The sequence below is a fragment of the Nicotiana sylvestris genome, chromosome 6 (genome assembly GCF_000393655.2).
Source record: "Nicotiana sylvestris chromosome 6, ASM39365v2, whole genome shotgun sequence".
Taxonomy (NCBI): domain Eukaryota; kingdom Viridiplantae; phylum Streptophyta; class Magnoliopsida; order Solanales; family Solanaceae; genus Nicotiana; species Nicotiana sylvestris.
The window spans coordinates 177,960,440-177,983,786 of record NC_091062.1 but is presented as its reverse complement, the minus strand read 5'-3'; the positions used below and the strand labels follow the sequence as shown (position 1 = coordinate 177,983,786).

The 23,347-nt window shown below is 36.9% G+C and overlaps 1 pseudogene; it reads left to right on the top strand.

The window, feature by feature from the left end:
• The first annotated feature begins 268 nt into the window (after positions 1 to 268).
• LOC104230824 (disease resistance protein Roq1-like) lies at positions 269 to 22,750 on the top strand (annotated as a pseudogene).
• The last annotated feature ends 597 nt before the right edge of the window (positions 22,751 to 23,347 follow it).

Below are 23,347 nucleotides of genomic sequence, written 5' to 3'. Positions count from 1 at the left end.
AAAACTTCAACTTTTTTTCAAATAAAATATATATCCAAATGTAACTTTAATTTTTAAAAATTAGTTTTTAATATAACTTTAAAAACTTTTTTTTCCAAAGTTTTAATCCAATCTATGTTGGAAGAGGAAACATCGGGCAAAGTTGGACCCGTTGACTCTTCCTTGTTTCAGTCAATGAATAACTTAAAATGTTCCCAACTTTTCTCGATCTTTTTTTGCTTCCCATCTTCTTTCTCTTTGCTAGATTCTAAGTACCCATTAGTTCCACATGGATTCCCAAAAGGAATTGAACCAAAAATGGAAATATGATGCCTTCTTGAGCTTTAGAGGTGAAGATACCCGCAACAACTTTGTGGCCCATCTCCACAAACGTTTGGAAGATAGAGGAGTCAACGTATTCAAAGACGATGAGAAACTTGAAAGAGGAAGACCCATTTCAGCAGAGCTATTGAAAGCCATTGAAGAATCAAGAATTGCCATAATCATATTCTCCAAATATTATGCTTCATCGATATGGTGCTTGGAGGAACTCACCAAAATTATGGAGTGTGTTGAAAAGAAGGGATAGGAAGCTATCTCTATATTCTACAATGTTGACCCATCATATGTGCGCATGCAAAGAACCGGAATTAGCTTCGCAAAGGCGATGGCCAAACACAAGGCAAATTTCAACGGTAGTGATTCAGAGAAGGTGCAGAGGTGGACTGACGCTCTCCAAAAAGCAGCTAATATAACAGGATGGGATCTTCGTAAATGTGCTAATGGGTAAGTGAATTAACTAGTTTATGAGTTCAGTTTGATTAAAAAAAAGTCCATTACGTGTTTGTCACATTCCTAAATAGCGGTGTTCAAGATAAAGGAAAAAACCAAGCTAAACCGAAAAAACATTCAAGCTGATTAAAAGGCTAATCTGTTGTTTGTTTTGCCATCATTAGTTCTGTTGGTTGACTGTTTGTGAAATGTTGCATTAAAACCAAACAACTTACAGAGGTGAGGGCTCTATATATTGCGATATCTGCTTTATGTGTGAAAAAGATGTTGAAAATATAAATCATCTTTTCATACACTATCTTTTAGCGGACTAAATAGAATTTGGAAATGATACCAATATGATATTGGTTACTTTGTGGAAAATCATTAGGTATGAATATCAGTGACTCGATTGGCAAAATAGTATCTCTCCCCGAAAAAGCATGTTGACTGATTTGGATAGAAAGAGATCAAAGATGTTTCGAGAGTAAGTTAGGGTGTGTTTGATATGAAGGAAAATGTTTTACATAAAAATATATTTTCCTGAAAAATATTTTCCCGGAAAAAGAGTGGTTCTATCATTTATTTTCCTTGTTTGGTTGGTGAGTGGATAACTTTTTCCGAAATTGTTTTCCTAGTGTTTGGTTAGAGAATAAAAAATATTTTTTAGAAAATTAATTTTTTATTCTACTCTCATTATCCCCCTTTCCCCAAATCTCCATGTAAAATTCACACAAACCCAAAAGAACTAATGTGCTAATTATTTTTTCACGCAAAAACAATATTGAAACTTATGTTCCATAACAACAACAACGACCCAGTATAACTATAAAGAAAATACTCTTTTTTGGTTGAAAAAAGAAAGTACTCTTTCCACAACATGAAAAGAAAATATTCATTTTGCTGAAATAAAAGAAAATATCTAGTCTATACCATGTAAAGAAACTATTCATTTTGTTGAAATGAAATAAAATACTTTTTCTATTTAAGGTCGGGTGTAGGATGGGGGTGGGGTGGGGGCGGTATGGGAGGGGGTTTCACACCTCCTTTTTGCGCGCCTACCCCGAAGGGTAAATGCGTGAGGGGAGTTTTTCCAATTTAAGTGACAATATTCGAAATGAGATTATTTATTTAATTCAGAGTCGCCACTTGGGAAAGGTTTGGCTTTTGGTGTCCCAAGTCACCGGTTTATCTTGAATCCCAATTCGAGGAAAATATTCGACTTTCCAAATGAAGTTTGCGAACCAGAAATTCTAAGTAAGGAATTCTGTTGACCCGAGGGAAGGTGTTAGGCACCCCTGAATCCCGTGGTTCTAGCACGGTCGCTTAAATTGTTATAATGGCTAAATATCTGATTTTAATACATGTTATAACTTGTGTGCTTTTATTAGGTTTAAACCGCTTTTATTATTTTTTTTTATGGAATTGCAACGTCGTGAAAATGCATCTCGAACCACGTCGCAATCAATGCACCCGTGGTTGTTAATACATTCTGATTTCGTTGAGATTTGGATTTGGGTCGCATAAATGCGCGCCCGAATTGAAGAATGTAATTTAATTAAAAATCGCGCCTAAAAAGTCTAATGCGTTATTATCTTTGAGGAAGGCCGTAAAAATTTGCTAAACGACCCATCCCAAATTCTAAGTATTTTATTATGACCAATTATTGAGGGTCCCGCAATTTGCATTTTTGTTTGGCAAGGCATGCCTCATTTTTTGTTTTAAAAGGATCGACCTATAGTGACTATGTTTTCTATTTCGTTTGTCTCTATAATGAAAGAAAAAGAATTCTAACTTATTTACATGCTCACGAGTTATTATAGTTGAGTTTCGAAAGTGATTCGTTTAAAGAGTTTACATGGGCAGCGCATAGAATGTTCTAAATACAGACAGTAAAAGAAAGAAAAGACTACATTAAACTACAGCTTCAAATCTTTCCCATTTTTTTTGCATTCATGCTTCGAGTAGCTTACAAGATGTACCAGTGTATCAGTTTGTGTACCTTTATAGATGAAGATCTTATTCAATACATATGGAGCAAACAACCATCAAATTTAATGTGCAAATGAACCACAATCAGAGGCAACGAGCGGAAACCTTTCGAACCGAACTCGACTTCGACCTCTTCGGGCTAGTATTTTGGGCTATCTTTTAAATTGAGTTTGAAACTTTTGGATTTGATTTTTGGTGTGATTTAGCTCCTGTTTTTGAGGTACTTTTTTTTAAACAAGGTAATGAATGACTATATATATTTTTTTTTGTTGAAAGAAATAAGTAGAAAGAATAAAACTAGTAGAAATTCTCTTTAGCATAGAAGAAGAAAATTTGTTTTCTCTCAATATTCTTCCCTCTTCTCTTCTCCTCTTTCTTCAAATATTTCTCTTCTATTTATAGGAAAATTTTCAAAAAATTTCAGATTTTTTTTAAATATTTTTAATTTTTTATTTAAAAGAAATCCCACTTACATTTTGCTTTTCTTTTTTTATAAAAAGAATTACCACCTTTCTTTACTTTTATCTTTTAAATTCCAACTTTAATTACTTTTATCTTATTTAAAATCCCACTTTTTTTACTTTTTAAAAAGAAAATTCCACTTATTTTACTTTTTCTTAAAAAAACAATCCACTTTCTTTTACTTTTCTTTAAAAAATTCTACTTTATTTTAATTTAAATTTTTTTAAATTTTCAGCTACCTTTATATTATTTTTTAATTCCAACTTTCTTTTACTTTTTATTTTTAAAAATTTCCACAAAACTTTACTTTTATTTTTTTAATTTTTCACTTTCTTTTACTTTTTTAAAAGAGAATTCCACCTACTTTTACTTCTTTTTTTTTAATTTCATACTTCCCTTTTTCTTATTTTTTTAAATCTCTCCCGAAAATTTTAAAAAAAAATAATATTTTTCGGATTTTTTATTATTATTTAAAAATAAGAATAAAAATAAAATAATATTAATAGTAATAATTCACCTTCTAAAATTTTGTATTTTTAACCTATAATAAAAAGTATAACAAAGCTAAAAATTTGTATGTTAAAACCCCCTAAAATATTTACATAGAAGAAGTGACAAAAAAAAAATTTATTCAAAAATTAGGTGCTCACAGCTGCCCCTCTTTGCTTGGAAACATGAAGAGTTTTCAAGCAAAGATAAGGTGAGTCATGTGACTAATTTTTGAACATATCTTTATTCAAAAGAGAAGAAATAAGGATAGGAGAAAAGAGCCTACATATCCCGGGTTATAAGGGAATCAGGTCGCGTGTAGTTCAAGAAAAATGATGGAATAATGAGTTGAGGAGTCGAGTGAGGTTCCGTCGAGGCTCCGGTCCGCGATTCTGTTATTATATCAAAAATCAAAGAGAAACTAAACAAGCCTATCAGCTATGAGTTACAAGATTCCTATCTATGAGTCTTGTGAAACTTGTCCTTGATCTTGACTGGTTCTTCCTGCAGACTCTGATCTGAATCTTGGTGCTCGTTAGCTGCAACTGTTGGTTCATTCTTCTTCAGCTTTTCGGATCAAGGCGGGACATGCGAAGCTTGTGACTTCAATCATATCTTGAACAATCCACATCTTTCTCCACATCAACACTTTGAGTTCATTTCTTTTTGCTCCTTTTCTTCTTTTCTTTATTTTGGATTGAAACTCATTCTTTTGGTTGTCTCAGACCTTGTGCCTCGAGACCAAACCTGCTCAGACACCAAAACAAACAAACGAACGAAATTTTTCTGCCCCTGTTTTCACTAGGAAAATTTTGTAAGTTATTTGTAACTAAAATCTAAACATTTTTTTTTGTTTTGAAAGCGGTAAAATAAGTATTGTGTGTCTTTAGGAGGAAGAGATTAGGGAATGGAGCCCTATATCTAAAATAACCTCGACTAGGGAGTGGATACCCTATGTTGGCAAAAAGGCGACTAGAGAATGGAGGCCCTATGTCTAAAAATCTCAACTTAGGAATTGGAGCCCTAATGTTGGAAAAGAAAGGCGACTAGGGAATGGAGGCCCTATGTCTAAAATCTCAACTAGGGATTGGAGCCCTAAAGTTGACAAAAGGCGACTAGGGAATGGAGGCCCTATGTCTAAAAATCTCAACTCAGGGATTGGAGCCCTAATGTTGACAAAAGGCGACTAGGGAATGGAGGCCTTATGTCTAAAAATCTCAACTTAGGGATTGGAGCCCTAATGTCGGCAAAAAGGCGACTAGGGAATGGAGGCCGTAAGTCTAAAAATCTCAACTTAGGGATTGGAGCCCTAATGTTGGCAAAAAATGCGACTAGGGAATGGAGGCCCTATGTCTAAAAATCTCAACTCAGGGATTGGAGCCCTAATGTTGGTAAAAGACGACTAGGGAATGGAGGCCCTATGTCTAAAAATCTCAACTCAGGGATTGGAGCCCTAATGTTGGCAATAAAGACGACTAGGGAATGGAGGCCCTATGTCTAAAATCTCAACTTAGGGATTGGAGCCCTAACGTTGGCAAAAGGTGACTAGGGGATTGAGGCCCTATGTCTATAAAATCTCAACTTAGGGATTAGAGTCCTAATGTTGGCAAAAGACGACTAGGGAGTGGAGGCCCTATGTCTAAAAAATCTCAACTCAGGGATTGGAGCCTTAATGCTGGCAATAAAGACGACTAGGGAATGGAGGCCCTACGTTTAAAATCTCAACTTAGGGATTGGAGCCCTAACATTGGCAAAAGCCGACTAGGGGATGGAGGCCCTATGTCTATAAAATCTCAACTTAGGGATTAGAGTCCTAATGTTGGCAAAAGGCGACTAGGGAATGGAGGCCCTATGTCTAAAAATCTCAACTCAGGGATTGAAGCCCTAATGCTGGCAATAAAGACGACTAGGGAATGGAGGCCCTACGTTTAAAATCTCAACTTAAGGATTGGAGCCCTAACGTTGGCAAAAGGCGACTAGGGGATGGAGGCCCAATGTCTAAAAATCTCAACTTAGAGATTGGAGTCCTAATGTTGGCAAAAGGCGACTAGGGAATGGAGGCCCTATGTCTAAAAAATCTCAACTCAGGGATTGGAGCCCTAATGCTGGCAATAAAGACGACTAGGGAATGGAGGCCCTATGTTTAAATCTCAACTTAGGGATTGGGACCCTAATGTTGGCAAAAGGCGACTAGAGAATGGAGGCCCTATGTCTAAAAATCTCAACTCAGGGATTGGAGCCCTAATATTGGTAAAGGCGAATTGCTCAACTCATCGATTGGAGCCCTAATGTCGGCTAAAGGAAAATTGCTCAACTCAGGGATTGGAGCCCTAATGCCGGCTAAAGGAAAATTGCTCAACTCAGGGATTGGAGCCCTAATGCTGGCTGAAAAAATGCTCAACTCAAGGATTGGAGCCCTAATGTTGGCTAAAGGCGACTAGGGGATGGAGGCCCTATGTCTAAAAGGCACAACTCAGGGATTAGAGCCCTAATGTTGGCGAAATGTGACTAGGGAATGGAGGCCCGATGTCTAAAAAGGTTCAACTCAGGGATTGGAGCCCTAATGTTGGTAAAAGGCGACTAGGGAATGGAGGCCCTATGTCTAAAATCTCAACTCAGGGATTGGAGTCCTAATGTTGGCAAAGGTGACTAGGGGATGGAGACCCTATGTCTAAAATCTCAACTTAGGGATTGGAGCCCTAATGTTAGCAAAGGTGACTAGGGAATGAAGGCCCTATGTCTAAAATCTTAACTCAGGGATTGGAGCCCTAATGTTGGCAAAGGTGACTAGGGAATGGAGGCCTTATGTCTAAAATCTCAACTCAGGGATTGGAGCCCTAATGTTAGCAAAAGTGACTAGGGAATGGAGGCCCTACGTCTAAAATCTCAACTCAGGGATTGGAGCCCTAATGTTGGCAAAGGTGACTAGGGAATGGAGACCCTATGTCTAAAATCTCAACTCAGGGATTGGAACCCTAATGTTGGCAAAAGGCGACTAGGGAATGGAGGCCCTATGTCTAAAATCTCAACTTAGGGATTGGAGCCCTAATGTTGGCAAAGGTGACTAGGGAATGGAGGCCCTATGTCTAAAATCTCAACATAGGGATTGGAGCGCTAATGTTGGCAAAAGTGACTAGGGAATGGAGGCCCTATGTCTAAAATCTCAACTCATGGATTGGAGCCCTAATGTTGGCAAAAGTGACTAGGGAATGGGGGCCCTATGTCTAAAAATCTCAACTTAGAGATTGGAGCCCTAATGTTGGCAAAAGGAAACTTGCTCTACTCAGGGATTGGGGCCCTAATGTCGGCTAAAAGAAAATTGCTCAATTCAGGGATTGGAGCCCTAATGTCGGTTAAAGGAAAATTGCTCAACTCAGGGATTGGAGCCCTAATATTGGCTAAAGGAAAATTGCTCAACTCAGGGATTGGAGCCCTAATGTCGGCTAAACGAAAATCGCTCAACTCAGGGATTGGAGCCCTATTGTCGGCTATACAAAAATCGCTCAACTCAGGGATTGGAGCCCTAATGTCGGCTAAAAGAAAATCGCTCAACTCAGGGATTGGAGCCCTAATATTGGCTAATGACGACTAGGGAATGGAGGCCCTATGTCTAAAATCTCAACTCAGGGATTGGAGCCCTAATGTTGGCAAAGGTGACTAGGGAATGGATGCCCTATGTCTAAAATCTCAACTCAGGGATTGGAGCACTAATGTTGGCCAAAGGCGACTAGGGAATGGAGGATGTCTAAAATCTCAACTTAGGGATTGGAGCCCTAATGATGGCAAAGGCGACTAGGGAATGGAGGCCCTATGTCTAAAATTTTAACTTATAGATTGGAGCCCTAATGTTGGCGAAAAATAGGTTGATATTGGGGATTCTAAACTAACCCATTTTTTTTGGAATTTTCTTCTTATTTCTCTTTTCGTTTTTATTATTTTTTTTATTATTTTTTTTTGTTTAGTAAACATGCAGGAAAGAATTCGGAGGAAACTTCCCTCTTGCGTTGATTCCTTGCTGCAAAGCTGTTTCTTGCATTTCTTTTCCCTTTGGTTGCACCTGTTTCTTGCATGGTTGCTTTGCATTGCACCTGTTTCAATTTTCCAGACAAAGAACAATTGTCAGTTTGAAAACGGTGGTTGGTTCGGTGGACTTGATCATTCCAATTGCTTGGTCCCGGCCTCATTTCTGTTGAGAAACTTCGACATTGATTGGCTTCAAATGCGACCCCCTTTCAAACTAATAAGACTCAGATTTCAGGATTTCATGATGACTCGCCCGTGTAAGGCTTTGGTTCTCATTCCGCTTCCCAGACTTTTGCCTTTGACTTTCTTCTCTTTATTTTTTCTTTTTTTTAATTCCTTTGCTTTTGAGGTAATCAAACATCATGATCAGTCGGGATTGGACTGACGCACCGTTGAGGCTGGGTATTTTCTTCACCTCTTGCCAGTCGGAGCTTTGTGAAACCGGTCCTGCCACCTTTTCTTTCTAACACATTTTTGAATTTAGGGTTAAGCCGAAAGGGATTCAAGGAAAGGTAAACAAAGAGCGGAAAAACGAATTTAAAAGAGAAGCGTCCCTTTCGGGGAAAAAGAAGAACTTATCTGAGGTGCATGCCAGCTTCAAACTGACATGACATACTTTTTGGACTAGATGCCCGAATCCTCACGAACTTGCATTTCCTCAAGAACCAAAACGGATCTATGTTTCCCAACTAGGGAACCTTGCCAGAACTTTCTGTGGTGAAATCATCTTTTCGGCCTACAGCGCCCTTTGCGGGTTTTCGCTAGTCGACCTCTCTCATTTCTCTTCTCAACGTCGCCCGATAGTACTTTTTGCGGTTTTCACTAAACGGACTCTCTTATTCTTGGTTTCTCTACTCTCGTCGCCTCATGGTGCCCGAAGGTTTTCACCGACAAGACTCTCTCATTTTATTTCTCTTAATTTTAGAATGCATCGGCTTCCAACCATGATATTTCTTGGTTTCCCCCGCCTTTGGCAATTGATCCGAAGGACTTGTACTTGGTTTTTGGTAAAAAGAATTGTGGATGAAATTACAACTTCGGAACCATTTGGTGTGCCCGTGGTTGAACCATTATAACATCTGCCCCAGTTTCAACTTCAGGGAAAATTGGATTTTTGTTTTGGTATGACTGAACCCCAGAGAGAGGCTGCCTACGTATCCTTTCGGAATCAAGTCAGACGTAGTTCAGGCAAATCATTTGTTTTTTTTTTCCGAAGCATCAGAGAATTTTTTATCCTCAAACCTAACTGCAGTGGCTAATCGCGTGGGACTTAACCTTTCCAACTTTATTTTGCCTTTGTAGGCCTTTATTTTTTGTCTTCTTTCTTACAACTTCAATTTTAGAGCATTTGGGGGTACCTTGGTTTCTTCAACTTCGCTGAGGCGATTAGCCATGTGAAACTCAACCCTTTCAACTTCAATTGACTTTATAGGCGCTTTAATTTGATTTTCTCCTTCCAAGAGTTTTGATTCCTGAGCATCGGCCGCCATGGACAGTCGAGGTCGACTTGATGCACCTGCTGAGGCTGGGTGCCTTTTTCACATTAGCGTGTATCAAACGAAAGCCCTGTAAATCAGTCTTGCCATCCTTTCTTTGTCTTGGTTTTGGAACAGTGTTAGACCAAAAGGGATTCAAAGAGAAACAAATAATTGAATGGAGAATGAGTTTAAAACTAGAAGTGTCCCTTTCGGGGAAAGGAGAGAAGGACTTATCTGGAGTACATGCGGACTTCAATGAACATGACATGCCTTTTGGACTGGATGCCTGATCTGTGTAAACCGTCCGACTCTCAAAAATTCATCACAACTTTGCCTTGAATACCGAGGAACCTTATCAGGACTCTGTTGATGCCGATGGCTATGGGGATCTTATTTTCGATCATGGGAGCCCTTTGTGGGTTTTCACGAGCTGGCATTTTTCATTTCATTTCTTACCATCTCCTTATAGTGCCCGTGTGGGTTTTCACTAACAAGACTCTCATTTTGATTTTCTCTGCTTACCGTCGTCTTACGGTGACCGTATGGGTTTTCACCAATAAGACTCTCTCATTTTATTCCTCTCATTTTGTTGTATCAGATCCAAATAACTCCATCCTCCCATTTTGAACCGCTTTGTCGATTGATCAGAAGGACTTGAACAAGGTTTGGGGTGAAAAGAATTAGGATTGAACTACAACTTTGGAACCTTTTGGGCGGGATCATTGCCGAACCATTATAACTTCTGCCCCAGTTTCACTTTTGGGGGACTTTGGATTTTTGTTTTGCTGTGACTGAACCCCAGATAGAGGCTGCCTACGTATCCTTTAGGAATCAAGTCAAGACGTAGTTCAAGCAAATATTTTGTTTTTCTGATTTGCTTTGTTTTTCACTTTCTTCTTCCCTTCTGTTTCCTTTTTTTTTCATTTTCATTGTCTTTTTTTTGTATATATATTTTCTTATTTTTCCAATTCTTTCTTCTTCTTTTTTTCTTCATTTTTCTTTTTCATTTCAATTTCTTTTTTTTCATTTTATTTTTCAATAATACTTTCAGGTTCCAAAGAGGGTAATCAAAGAAGAGTAACCAGCTCAAATGGGTTTGCAAAGGGTTGATAGTGTTTGGGTAGCGAGAATGAAAGCCTTCGTCATCTCAACCGGAAAATATTAGAACTATATGTAGGATCCAACATAGTAACTTTTGACTGCATTTGCATTGACAGTTATTTCAAGGGCATTTTTATCGATGTGTCCCAAGTACAACGCACTCTTTTGGCAGTACTCTTGTTGCAATGTATGTACCTTTCCAATCTGGACCCAATTTTCTTTCAGCTTTTCCAACTCTTTGTTTTATTTTCTTAAACATATCTTCATTGCGATCTAATCCTTGATTCATTATTTCGAGGTCTGACGGCTTTCAGGATCCGGGCATGAAGTCCGCAAGCATGTCGTGTTATTGAAATCTGCATTTAAGAGAATTGAAAAGAGAATAAGAAAGAAAAATGACAAGATTAAGAGAAGAGACATTCCTAGACAATGAAATATTAATTTCATTTTTTTTCTTGATTTTGATTGATTTTTTTTTTGAATTTTTTGAAGATAGAAGGGTTTATACAAGAAAGTAAGACAATAAAGTAAAACATCTGAATCACACCCTAAGATAATCTGGATGCAGAAAGGATAGCAAGACTGGCTACTAAGACTCCCGTCTGATGGGGAACTTTCATGTTTGGCAACCATTTTATGGCTTTTCTTCTATCTCGGCAATGGTTGTAATGGCCTTCAGTGCCGAATCAAATTCCTCATCTTCGCAAATCATTCTGACTATTGGCCTGTTGTTGTGGGCGGGCAACTGATTGTTCATCACATCATGAGCTTCTTCATCCCGAAAAACGATTCTTTCAGCTTCAATCGAATCTTCAACTGCCCTTTTGAGGGTCCAACAGTCCTTTGTACTGTGCCTCACTGCTCCAGAGTGGTATTCACATATAGTGTCAGCTCAGTGCGGTGGGGACTCGGGGTTCAGCCGAATTTGGTCCACTGGCTGCAATAGATCTAGCCTAATCAGCTTTTGGAACAAGCTTGAATACGATTTACCAATAGGGGTGAACTGATTCTTTCTGAAAGGCTCTCTTAGGCAAGGATTGTACCGGGGAACATCTGATTGAGGATTGTATGGAGCTTGGTAAGGATGGACATTTCTGGGAAGTGGAGCTCAGTTTTGTGGATAATATTATGGTCGCGTGTAAGGTTGCGCATTCATCAACGCATACCAACAAAACCAATCACCTGAACAGAACCTGGCTAATTTACTCACACACACAACCTTGTTAGTTTTGAGGCATTTAACATATAGAAAATCCACGTTGGGATGCAATGCACCTAAACAGTTAAACGCTTCTACATGTGTTTGAACGGGTTGCATGTTTCATCCCGGCCTTAAACTAACCCTCTTCACTACGTACCTCTTTTCTTTTATTCCTGCCTCTCTTTAACCACTCTTGATCTTGTTTTTGCCGCTCTTTTTTTGTTTTTGGCATTTTTTTTTAATTTTTTCTCTTTTTTTTTACTCAATTATTTTATGGCTATGATCGAATCCGATGGAGATTGCCTACGTATCATGACCCCGCATGAATCAGATCTTGCGTAGTTCGGGAGATCGTGAATAGAATAAGTAAACTAACTCTTTTTTTTTCTTTTTGGAATAATTTTTTTTTAAAAAAAATGCTTTAAAAGAATAAAGGTTTTTTTTTTTGGATTTTTGTTTATTTTGGATTTTCCTAAAAAAAAATGCTTTAAAAGAAGAAAAGGATATTTTTTGGAGTTTTGAATTTGACTCTATTTTTATTTTTTGAAAGAAAGAATTCTAAAAATTCCTTTTCTTTTGATTGGAACTTTGAGAATTTTAGAAGTAAAAAAGAAAATATTTTTGTTTGAATTTTCATTTGTTCTATCTTTTTCTAAATAAGAAAGAAAATATTTTCTTTGGATTTTGGCTGTCGCCTCTTAATTTTCGAAAGAGGCACTTTTAAGAAAATATTTTGAATTTTTGAGTTTTTTTATTTATTTACAAAAGCACTTCTAAAGAAAAGCGAAAATATTTTTGGACTCATATTTTCAAATTTTTTATGGATATTTACAAAATAAAGACAGCTAAAGAGCAATTTTTTCTGGATTTTTGTTTCTGATATTTTTTGGATTTTTTGGAAAAATACTTCAGAATGAAAGAAACCCGTATTTTAGATTTTGATTTTTTTTTTGTATGAAAGATATTAGAAAGAAGGAAACCATTTTTTTTTGAGTTTAAAAACTACTTTTTTTTTTTGTTTTTAAATTTTTTAAGGAAATATTTTCAAAGAAGGGACTCGAAGAAAATATTTTTGGATTATTTTTTGAAAACCGGGGTCGGAACCGATGAGGTTTGCCTACGTATCTCACATCCGGTGAGAATCAAACCCGCGTAGTTCGAGCAGATAAAACAAACTTCTTTTGAAAAACAAGACTCTTTTTCCATTGGCAAACAAAACCATTTTTCATAAACAAAACTTTTTTTTTTCTTTCAAAAATTCGGCAGAGTTTCGACACTATTTGGACGTTGATTTTTTTTTCAAACCAGGCGATTAACTACCTCTATCTTCCTTTCCTCAAGACATTCAAAAGTCGGTCGGCATGCAAGTCCGAAACAAACAAATGCACAAGTAGTAAGTTGGATGCATCAGGATGGTCTTTTGTCATTTTGGTACACCTGTCCTAGACAGACCCAACCCCTGTGTTGAGCCTCCAAAGTCAAATGCACATGATGCAAACAAACGTTCCTACTAGGGATCCGACATGAAGCTGAGTTATTCTAGGTTCGTAACCTGGGTATTTGTTCTAGACTGTGTACCCGAGCGGAGAACTCGAGTCGAGGAAGGGCTACGTACCGGGGACCCGCGAGATCGTCCGGCTTTGTAACTTGTCCGGCCTCTTTCTTATTTCAGGGTATGACACTAACAGAATAGGGAGTCTCGCCCAGCAAGCACATCCCCGAAGATGAGAAGAGGAGGGTTTCGGCACAGTTTATATACAGTTCAGATAATATCAAAGCGGTAAAAGGAAACATTTAGCACGTTATGCCCAAACATGTAATAAAGATTAGGTAATAAAGCCAAATATAACAATTATTCTAAGCTCGAATTCTTGAACCCTGAACCAGAGATTCTGGATTCTTTCCCCAGCGGAGTCGCCAGAGCTGTCACACCTCCTTTTTGCGCGCCTGCCCCCAAGGGTAAATGCGTAAAGGGAGTTTTTCCAATTTAAGTGACAATATTCGAAATGGGATTATTTATTTAATTCAGAGTCGCCACTTGGGAAAGGTTTGACTTTTGGTGTCCCAAGTCACCGGTTTATCTTGAATCCCAAATCGAGGAAATTTTCGACTTTTCCAAATGAAGTCTGCGAACCAGAAATTCTAAGTAAGGAATTCTGTTGACCCGAGGGAAGGTGTTAGGCACCCTCGAATCCCGTGGTTCTAGCACGGTCGCTTAAATTGTTATAATGGCTAAATATCTGATTTAAATACATGTTGTGACTTATGTGCTTTTATTAAGTTTAAACCGCTTTTATTATTATCATTTATTTTATAGAATTGCAACGTCGTGAAAATGCATCTCGAACCACGTCACAATCAATGCACCCGTAGTTGTTAATACATTCCAATTTCGTTGAGATTTGGATTTGGGTCGCATAAATGCGCACCCGTATTGAAGAATGTAATTTAATTAAAAATCGCGCCTAAAAATTCTAACGCGTTATTATCTTTGAGGAAGGCCGTAAAAATTCGCTAAACGGCCCTTCCCAAATTCTAAGTATTTTATTATGACCAATTATTGAGGGCCCCGCAATTTGCATTTTTGTTTTAAAAGGATCGACCTATAGTGACTATGTTTTCTATTTCGTTTGTCTCTATATTGAAAGAAAAAGAATTCTAACTTATTTACATGCTCACGAGTTATTATAGTTGAGTTTTGAAAGTGAGTCGTTTAAAGAGTTTACATGGGCAGCGCATAGAATGTTCTAAATACAGACAGTAAAAGAAAGAAAAGACTACATTAAACTACAGCTTCAAATCTTTCCCATTTTTTTTGCATTCATGCTTCGAGTAGCTTACAAGATGTACCAGTGTATCAGTTTGTGTACCTTTATAGATGAAGATCTTATTCAATACATATGGAGCAAACAACCATCAAATTTAATGTGCAAATGAACCACAATCAGAGGCAACGAGCGGAAACCTTTCGAACCGAACTCGACTTCGACCTCTTCGGGCTAGTATTTTGGGCTATCTTTTAAATTGAGTTTGAAGCTTTTGGATTTGATTTTTGGTGTGATTTAGCTCCTGTTTTTGAGGTATTTTTTTTTAAACAAGGTAATGAATGGCTATATGTTTTTTTTTTTGTTGAAAGAAATAGGTAGAAAGAATAAAACTAGTAGAAACTCTTTAGCATAGAAGAAGAAAATTTATTTTCTCTCAATATTCTTCCATCTTCTCTTCTCCTCTTTTCTTCAAATATTTCTCTTCTATTTATAGGAGAAGTTTCAAAAAAAATCAGATTTTTTTTAAATTTTTTAAATTTTTTATTTAAAAGAAATCCCACTTACATTTTGCTTTTCTTTTTTTATAAAAAGAATTACCACCTTTCTTACTTTTATTTTTTAAATTCCAACTTTAATTACTTTTATCTTATTTAAAATCCCACTTTTTTACTTTTTAAAAAGAAAATTCCACTTATTTTACTTTTTCTTAAAAAAACAATGCACTTTCTTTTACTTTTCTTTAAAAAATTCTACTTTATTTTAATTTAATTTTTTTAAAATTTTCAGCTACCTTTATATTATTTTTTAATTCCAACTTTCTTTTACTTTTTATTTTTAAAAATTTTCACAAAACTTTACTTTTATTTTTTAAATTTTTCAATTTCTTTTACTTTTTTAAAAGAGAATTCCTCCTAATTTTACTTTTTTTTTAATTTCATACTTCCCTTTTTCTTATTTTTTTTAAATCTCTCCCGAAAATTTTTAAAAAAATTAATATTTTTTGGATTTTTTATTATTATTTAAAAATAAGAATAAAAATAAAATAATAGTAATAGTAATAATTCACCTTCTAAAATTTTGTATTTTTAACCTATAATAAAAAGTATAACAAAGCTAAAAATTTGTATGATAAAACCCCCTAAAATATTTACATAGAAGAAGCGACAAAAAAAATTAAATATTATCAAAAATTAGGTGCTCAGAGGGGGTAGGGTTAAGGTAGGGGAGGGTGGGTAGTGGGTGGGGGTGAGTGGGGTGTGGGGAGTTGGTGGGGATAGGGAAGGTTGAAAAAGTGTTTTGGAAACATTTTCTCTTGATAGATAAAACATTTTCCTCCAATTGGAGGCGACAAGAGAGGTGTTACGGGTCTCGAAGGGTTTCTCTAGTGGCCACAAAGGGGACTGATCGTGGAACAAAGAGGTACAAGGGAAAGTGAGCATAGACGAGGGAGAAGGGGGATAATAGTGAGGGGTATATGAAGGTTAGGAAGGAGGTGAAGTTATCGGTTACTGCGGCTAAGACCACATCGTTCGGTCATTTATATGAAGAAATTGGGGATAAAGGCGGGGACAAGAAGTTGTACAGGCTGGCTAAGGTGAGAGAGAGGAAGGCCCGTGATCTAGAATAAGTGAGGTGCATAGAAGACGGGGAGGATAGAGTTTTGTTGGAAGGAGCACAAATTAGGCAGAGATGGCAGTCTTACTTCCATAAACTCTTGAATGAAGAGGGAGATAAGAGCATTGTGTTGGGTGAGTTGGAGTACTCAGAGTGACATCGAGATTTTGGGTACTGTAGACGCATAAGAGTGGGGGAGGTTGAAGGTGCTATCCGCAGGATGAGTAGGGGTAGAGCGACCGAGCCAGACTAGATTCTTGTGGAATTCTAGAATAGCGTGGGTAAGGCGGGGTTGGAAAGGCTCTCTAGGTTGTTTAATGTCATTTTTAGGGCGAAGAAGATGCCTGAAGAGTCGAGGTGGAGTATGATGATTCCGTTGTACGAGAACAAGGGGATATCCAAAATTACAACAACTATAGAGGTATTAAGTTGTTAAGCCATACGATGAAAGTTTGGGAGAGGGTGATAGAAGGGAGGATGAGAAGTGTGTCCATTTTCGAGAACCAGTTTGGTTTCATGCAGGGACGGTCGACTACGGAAGCCATCCACCTTGTGAGGAGATTGGTGGAACAATATAGGGCCATGAAGAAAGACTTGCTTATGGTATTCATTGACCTAGAGAAAGCTTATGACAAAGTCCCAAGAGAGGTTCTATGGAGATATTTGAAGGCTAAATGAGTGCCTGTAGCGTATATTAAAGTGATCCAGAACGTGTATGATGGAGCTAAGACACGGGCAAGGATAGCAAGAGGAGACTCTGAATACTTCCCAGTTAAGATGGAGTTGCATTAGGGATCAACTCTTAGCTTGTTTTTGTTTTCCTTGGCAATGGATACATTGACGCGACGCGTTCAAAGGGGGTGCTTTAGTGCATGTTATTTGCAGATATAGTCTTGATCGATAAGACACGATGTGGTGTTAATAAGAGGCTAGAGGTTTGGAGACATACCCTGAGTCTAAAGGTTTCACGTTGAGCAAGATCAAGAAAGAATACTTGAAGTGCAAGTTCAACAGTGTTACCCAGGAAGCGAACGGGGACGTGAGGCTTGATGCGCAAGTCATTCCCAGGAGAGAGAGTTTCAAGTACCTTGGGTCTATAATTCAGAATGATGGGGAGATTGTCACACATCGTATCGGAGCATGGTGGATGAAGTGGAGGCTCGCTTCTGGTGTCTTGTGCGATAAGAATGTGTCGTTGAGACTTAAAGGTAAGTTCTACAAGGTAGTGGTTAGACCGACTATATTGTATGGGGCAGAGTGCTGGCCAGTCAAGAACTCCTATGTCCAGCAAATGAAAGTAGCTGAAATGAGGATGTTGAGATGGATGTGTGGGCATACTAGGTTAAGATAGAATTAGAAATGAAGTTGTTCGGGACAAGGTGGGAGTGGCCCATATGGAGGAAAAGATGTGAGAGGCGAGACTAAGATTGTTCGGGCATGTTAAAAGGAGAAGCACAGATGCCCCTGTCAGGAGGTGTGAGAGGTTGGCCTTGGGGGTACGAGGAAGGGTAGATGTAGGTCAAAGAAGTCTTGGGGAGAGGTGATCAGTCGGGACATGATACAACTTGAGCTAACTGAGAACATGACCCTTGATAGGAGAGTGTAGAGGTTGAGGATTAGGGTAGAAGGTTAGTAGATAGTCGAGTATTTCCCTTTGTCTTCCTTCGTTCAATAGTATTAATGCTAGTAGGGTACCTCCTTTTATCCTTAGTTTGCTCTTACCGCATATCTTGTATTGTTATTACTTGTTATCAGTACTCTCTTAGTTTGCTATCACTACATATCTTGTACTATTATTACTTGCTATGGTACTTCTTTCATATTCTCTTTTGCTATCTTGGATTTAGTTTTCTAAATATCTTGTCTTGCTATTACTTGCTATTAGTGCTTCTTCCATCTTTTCTTTAGCCGAGAGTTTATCGGAAACATGCTCTCTGCCCTTCCAGGTAGGGGTAAGGCTGCGTACCCTGACCCCACTTGTGGGATTACACTGGGCTGTTGTTGTTGTTGTTGGAGGAGGAAAATGAATTCATGAGGAAAATGTTTTCCAAAACATTTAAGCCAACTAAACGTGGGAAAATTGGAAAACGTTTTCCTTCGTACCAAACACACCCTTAGTGTCTATCTCTTTGCTTTAAGTTCAAATGTATCTCTTTGTCAACTTTTTGGTGTAGGATGGAGAATACTTATGATTCTGGTAACATGAGAGAGTTTCTCAGCTCCTTGCAGAATCATAAAGGAGTTTGAGCTTTCTGTAATCCCTATGCTATACATATACATCACTAACTTAGTGCTGATTTATTAATTAAATTTTTCTCTAATGATCTAAAACCTGTACTATGCTCAGTTTGTAATGGGTTGTACATACCAACCAGCACTTTCTTTATGCTGCTTTTCTGACATAATGCTACTCTTTCTATTACTTATTAAAAAAAGGGCTTGAAGAAAGTAGAGTATAAAATCACTCACAAACAGCAAATCAAACATTTGCTTCGCAAAATAATTTACAATTAAGCTTGAGCTAGCACTTTGAAAGTGTTCCTTGAACCGAGCTCTAGCTGCACGATGGGGTCATACAAGCTTAGTTCAAATGTTATATGAGCAAAGTTGCAACACCCAACACTTTGCATGATTATAATCATTTTTAACCCCTATGACTAATTATCATAGTGATTCAAATATGTTGCAAGTGTTATTAAGGAGGTAGAATGTGTTGATCAGGCCTCTTGCTTCTTGGCTAAAAATAAAAAGATGTAATATCATGTGTTATTAAACCAATTTCTAATTTTAGTGTATCCTGCTTTGGCACCAGTAGAGTCGCAGGCATGAATGACTGTTTTTTCAAGAATAATCTTGCTAAATCTCATAAAATTTCTTTTTTCCTCTTCAATTTAAAGCTCGGCAAACAACGTTACACCTTTTAATACCAGGAATTGTTTTCACTTGTCAACATCTATCTCCACTCAATTCCTTTTACTCATAGCAAATACAACTCGAAATGCAGAAGCTAACCACATAACGATGAAAAGCTAGTTTGAGTTGCATTTTGTTTGGACGAAGTAGGTCTTTGTTTAAAATGGGAATGAAACTGTTCGTTTGTTGGAATCTGAAAAATGGTGGCACAGAGGACAGCTTAGAGAAAAAACATCGACAGGATTTCTGGTTGCTTTAACTATCTTGATTCTTTGGACATTTTATACAAGTTTCAATAAAGAATTACATTGAACATGGGCTCTGCTTAGCATTGAATAAGTTTCACTACTTTGTTATTAATTATTACGTTCTTATTCATCACAGGAATGAAGCAGAATGCATTGATCGGATTGTACACGAGAAATTTCAAAATGTGCACCACACAGTTTCAGCAACTGAGAAGTATTTAGTGGGAGTCGAATCTCGTACTGGTGGAGTGGAATCAATGTTGAAAGTTGGATCAGGAGGTGTTTATTTTGTGGGAATATGGGGAATGGGTGGTGTGGGGAAGACAACGGTCGCAAGAAAAATCTTTGACAATATTTCTAATCAGTTTCAAGGGTCTTGTTTTCTTGCAAATGTTAGAGAAGAATCGAAGAAGCATGGGATAAAACACTTGCAGAAGACACTTCTTTCAAGAATCTTAAATGAAAAATCTTTGAAGGTAGCAAGTTTTTATGAAGGAGCTGACATGTTAAAAGGAAAGTTTTGTCTCAGGAAGGTTTTAATTGTTTTTGATGATGTGGATGACAACCACCAGTTGGAGTATTTAGTTGGAAAGCATGATTGGTTTGGTGATGGCAGTAGAATCATTACAACAACCCGAAATGCAGATTTACTTCGTTGCCACGACGAGTTATATTCTGTCCCTGAATTGGCGAAATGGGGGGCTCTTGAACTTTTTAGTTGGCATGCCTTTCAGAAGAGGACTCCAGATAAAGAGTTTTTAAAACTCTCTAAGTCTGTAGTAGATTATGCTAAAGGTTTACCCTTAGCTCTTACGGTATTGGGTTATTTTCTCTACAAACGAGGCATAACTGAGTGGAGAAGCGCATTGGATAGACTCAAAGATACTGGATACGAAGAAATTGTTAAGCAGCTCAGCTTAAGTGTAGATGGATTGTCCTGTGAAGACAAGAATATATTTCTTGATATTGCATGCTTCTTTAGAGGAAAAAGGAGAGATTTTGTGATAGCAATACTAAATAGTTTTGGCTTCAAATCAGAGATTGGAATAGATGTCCTTACAAAGAAATCACTTCTTTATATTTCAGAAGGAATAGTTGAGATGCATGATTTGATTGAACAAATGGGTCAGCAATTGGCACGTGATGTTGATCAGGACAAACCGTGGAACCATAGTAGAATATGGCATGAAAACGATATAGAAACTGTTTTTTCTGCAAATCAGGTATGTGTCTCCTCTAATCATTTTGAGGATGCTTGAGATTTGTCTTGTTTCTTTTGCATTTTTTTGGGATTCATGAAAAGTGAAAGCTAGACAATAGACATCGAGTTGTACAGCATTTTAGGACTAAAACATTTTTCTTAATAGTATAAACTTCAAGTTATGGGCTGTTTTCTTAATTAAATCAATTGCAACATCTTGGTGACAAGTATACTCTGGTATCTTTGAATTACATTCCTTCTATTTTGCGGGCATGTGTCTCTCATGTGGCCATCAATGAGAATAGTTTTATTACGGATTCTACTTTCATATATTATCACATGTGCCTTTGGGAGATTTTAATTTGTATAGCTACTCAATATACAATTACTAGAGTTTTAGTTTCAATTATGATACTTGTATTAGATCTTGTGCTCTTGATTCTTTTATTTTTTGATATGCTAAAAAATGTCAAATTCTTATGACCTATTATCCACTAAAGTAATATTAGTAAAAGAAAATTACTCATAGGCCCAATTTTTCCTTATGATGTCTTATTTAAATCATTAGGAGCTAGTTCTATTTTCATAACTCCGCCCGTGTGAACAAAGTACAGCCGGTGGCGGTCCTAAGTTCGTAAAGGAGGATTATAGTAGGTTGACAGCCAGCGGCACAATAGTTCTAAGTATGATGATTCTTGTGAATACTAATTTGAATAGAGCAGGATGAATATAAAGGTTTGATTTAGTTCAATACGAAGTAATTTGAGATCATGGCATAGTTGATTGATTCATTGAATCGTCTATTTTTTCTTTTTTACAATTTAATGTTGTTCATTTTTTTGATTTTCTCTAAATATCAGTGTTTCTTGCCAATAGAAGAAAAAAAGACAAAATTAATGTCCCTTTTTTTGTGTTATCACAATTCAGCTCTACAAACTTTTATTGACTTTTGTCATATGATTTGTCTCTCATATTGCTTCGTATACATTCATTTTATTTGTCTTAATGGAAGTACATTTTAGTGAGCGCCTTCTTTACTACCTATAAATAGTGATATAATTTACTTTTACTACAAAGTAATTTGTTGCAGTGTCTTTTTTCAGTAATGCCGTTATTTGTCTGAGAGCTAATTTGACTGATGACATTTGGCACTCCCTCCTTTTCAATTTATGTGTCTTAGGTTCCTTTCTAATTTGCTTTAAAAACTGCCATTTTTCATATTTGGTAAGTCTTTAATTCCATGTTTAAGACCATAAGATTATAAGAGTATTTTTTTGTATGTTACTTTTAGTTTAAGATCACAAGATTCAATAGTCTTTACATTCTTAAACTTCGTGTCCAGTCAATCTAAGAAACATAAAATGTAATGGAGGGAGTACTATTTTGAGAAGAAATTTTTTCTTGTAAATTAGATTGTTGCAAAGTCTTCTCCCTCTTAGAGAAGAATTATATGAGGAACTAATAGTTGAAACGTAATATAGGATTCTAGAAGTAAATGTACTTTATTTTAGATTATAGGGGAAGCTATCCTTTGATAGGTTTCAACATAACTTTGCTTTTTGTGGTTTAACAATTCGTAGAGGCTATGCTATATGGAACGAACTTTCGAATGAATTTTCTTTTAAAACTTCCATGTATCCACTTAGGATTTTCTGCTGGTTTTCAAGTTGAAGAAGCAAGTAACTTTATTAAAAAAAGGGTTGTGAAGCAGCTAGTAGATTTTGGGTTTTTAAGGGAAAGAGATTTTCTAAATGTAGGACATAGAATCTTGAGTTTATTAGGCATTTTTAGTTGAGAAATAAATGTATTATATGATAATTTCTTTTTGATAAGGAAAATGTATATTTAACTGAACTACTGTAGCAACTGAATTATATGATAAGAGAAAGCTGTTCTTAATAAAGTCATGAAACTATTTGATTCAACTCTGAATGAAAGCTCCATTATGCTTTGTCTAAGGAGAATAGAGTCTTGCTCTTTAATGTGAATTCTGGTTAACGTAGTTACTTCTTCCATTTTCAGTGGACAGAGTCAGTAAAAGGCATAATGGTACCAATTGGCTCAGACCGACATATATGCAAGTGGAGCAAAGCTTTTAGAAATATGCCTTGTCTTAGGTTACTCATGGTCAAAGGGGAGGAGGTCCGACATTATGAACAAGTTTCTGGCACTATTGAATATCTCCCCAGTAGCTTGAAATGGCTTGATTGGTCTTACTACAGTTTTGAATCTTTACCAACAAATTTTCAACCAAGAAACCTTGTTGGGCTCAATATGACTTTTAGTTCTCTTGTTGAAATTTGCAAGGAACCAAAGGTATTGGTGATCTCTTTCATTATGGTTCTTTAAGTATTTCGTTTTCTTTCAAAGAAAAAGAGTTAGTTAAAGCTGACTTTCTATTCTTATACTTTTTTATAAGCAGGCATTTGACAAGTTGACGATTCTCAATTTAAGTTTTTCAGAGTAATTTACTCCGAACACCCAATTTTTCTGAGATTCCAAACCTGCAGAGGATAATACTGAAAAGTTGTTTAAGCTTGAAAGATGTTCATCCATCCATTGGCAATATCAAAAAGCTTGTTTCTCTGAACATGAAGAACTGTAAAAATCTCAAGTTTTTACCGAGCAGTATTCAAATGGAATCTCTTGAAAGCCTCAACCTCTCTGGTTGTGAGAAATTAGATACTCTTCCAGAAATTCGGGGGAATATGGAATTGCTATCAGAGATTCTTTTGGGACGTACTGCAATTCGGGAACTACCCTCATCAATAGGACGGCTCTTGGGTATTAGTTTGCTTGATTTGCATTCATGTGAAAATCTTGTAAGACTCCCAGCCAGTGTTAGCAAGATGAGAAAACTGAAAGTTTTAATTCTTAAAGGCTGCTTAAAACTGGCCACTTTTCCAGAAAGCCTGGGTGATCTAGAAGAATTGGAGGAGCTCTATGCTGGAAACACTGCCATTTGGCGACTACCAGATTCTATGGAAAACTTAAGCAAACTTAAAATCCTATCATTAAAAGGTAGACGGGAGATGAAGTGTCAATCTGCTACAGGTTTGATATTCCCTTGTGCATTTCAGGGTTTGAGGGAATTGAAAAGTTTGGAT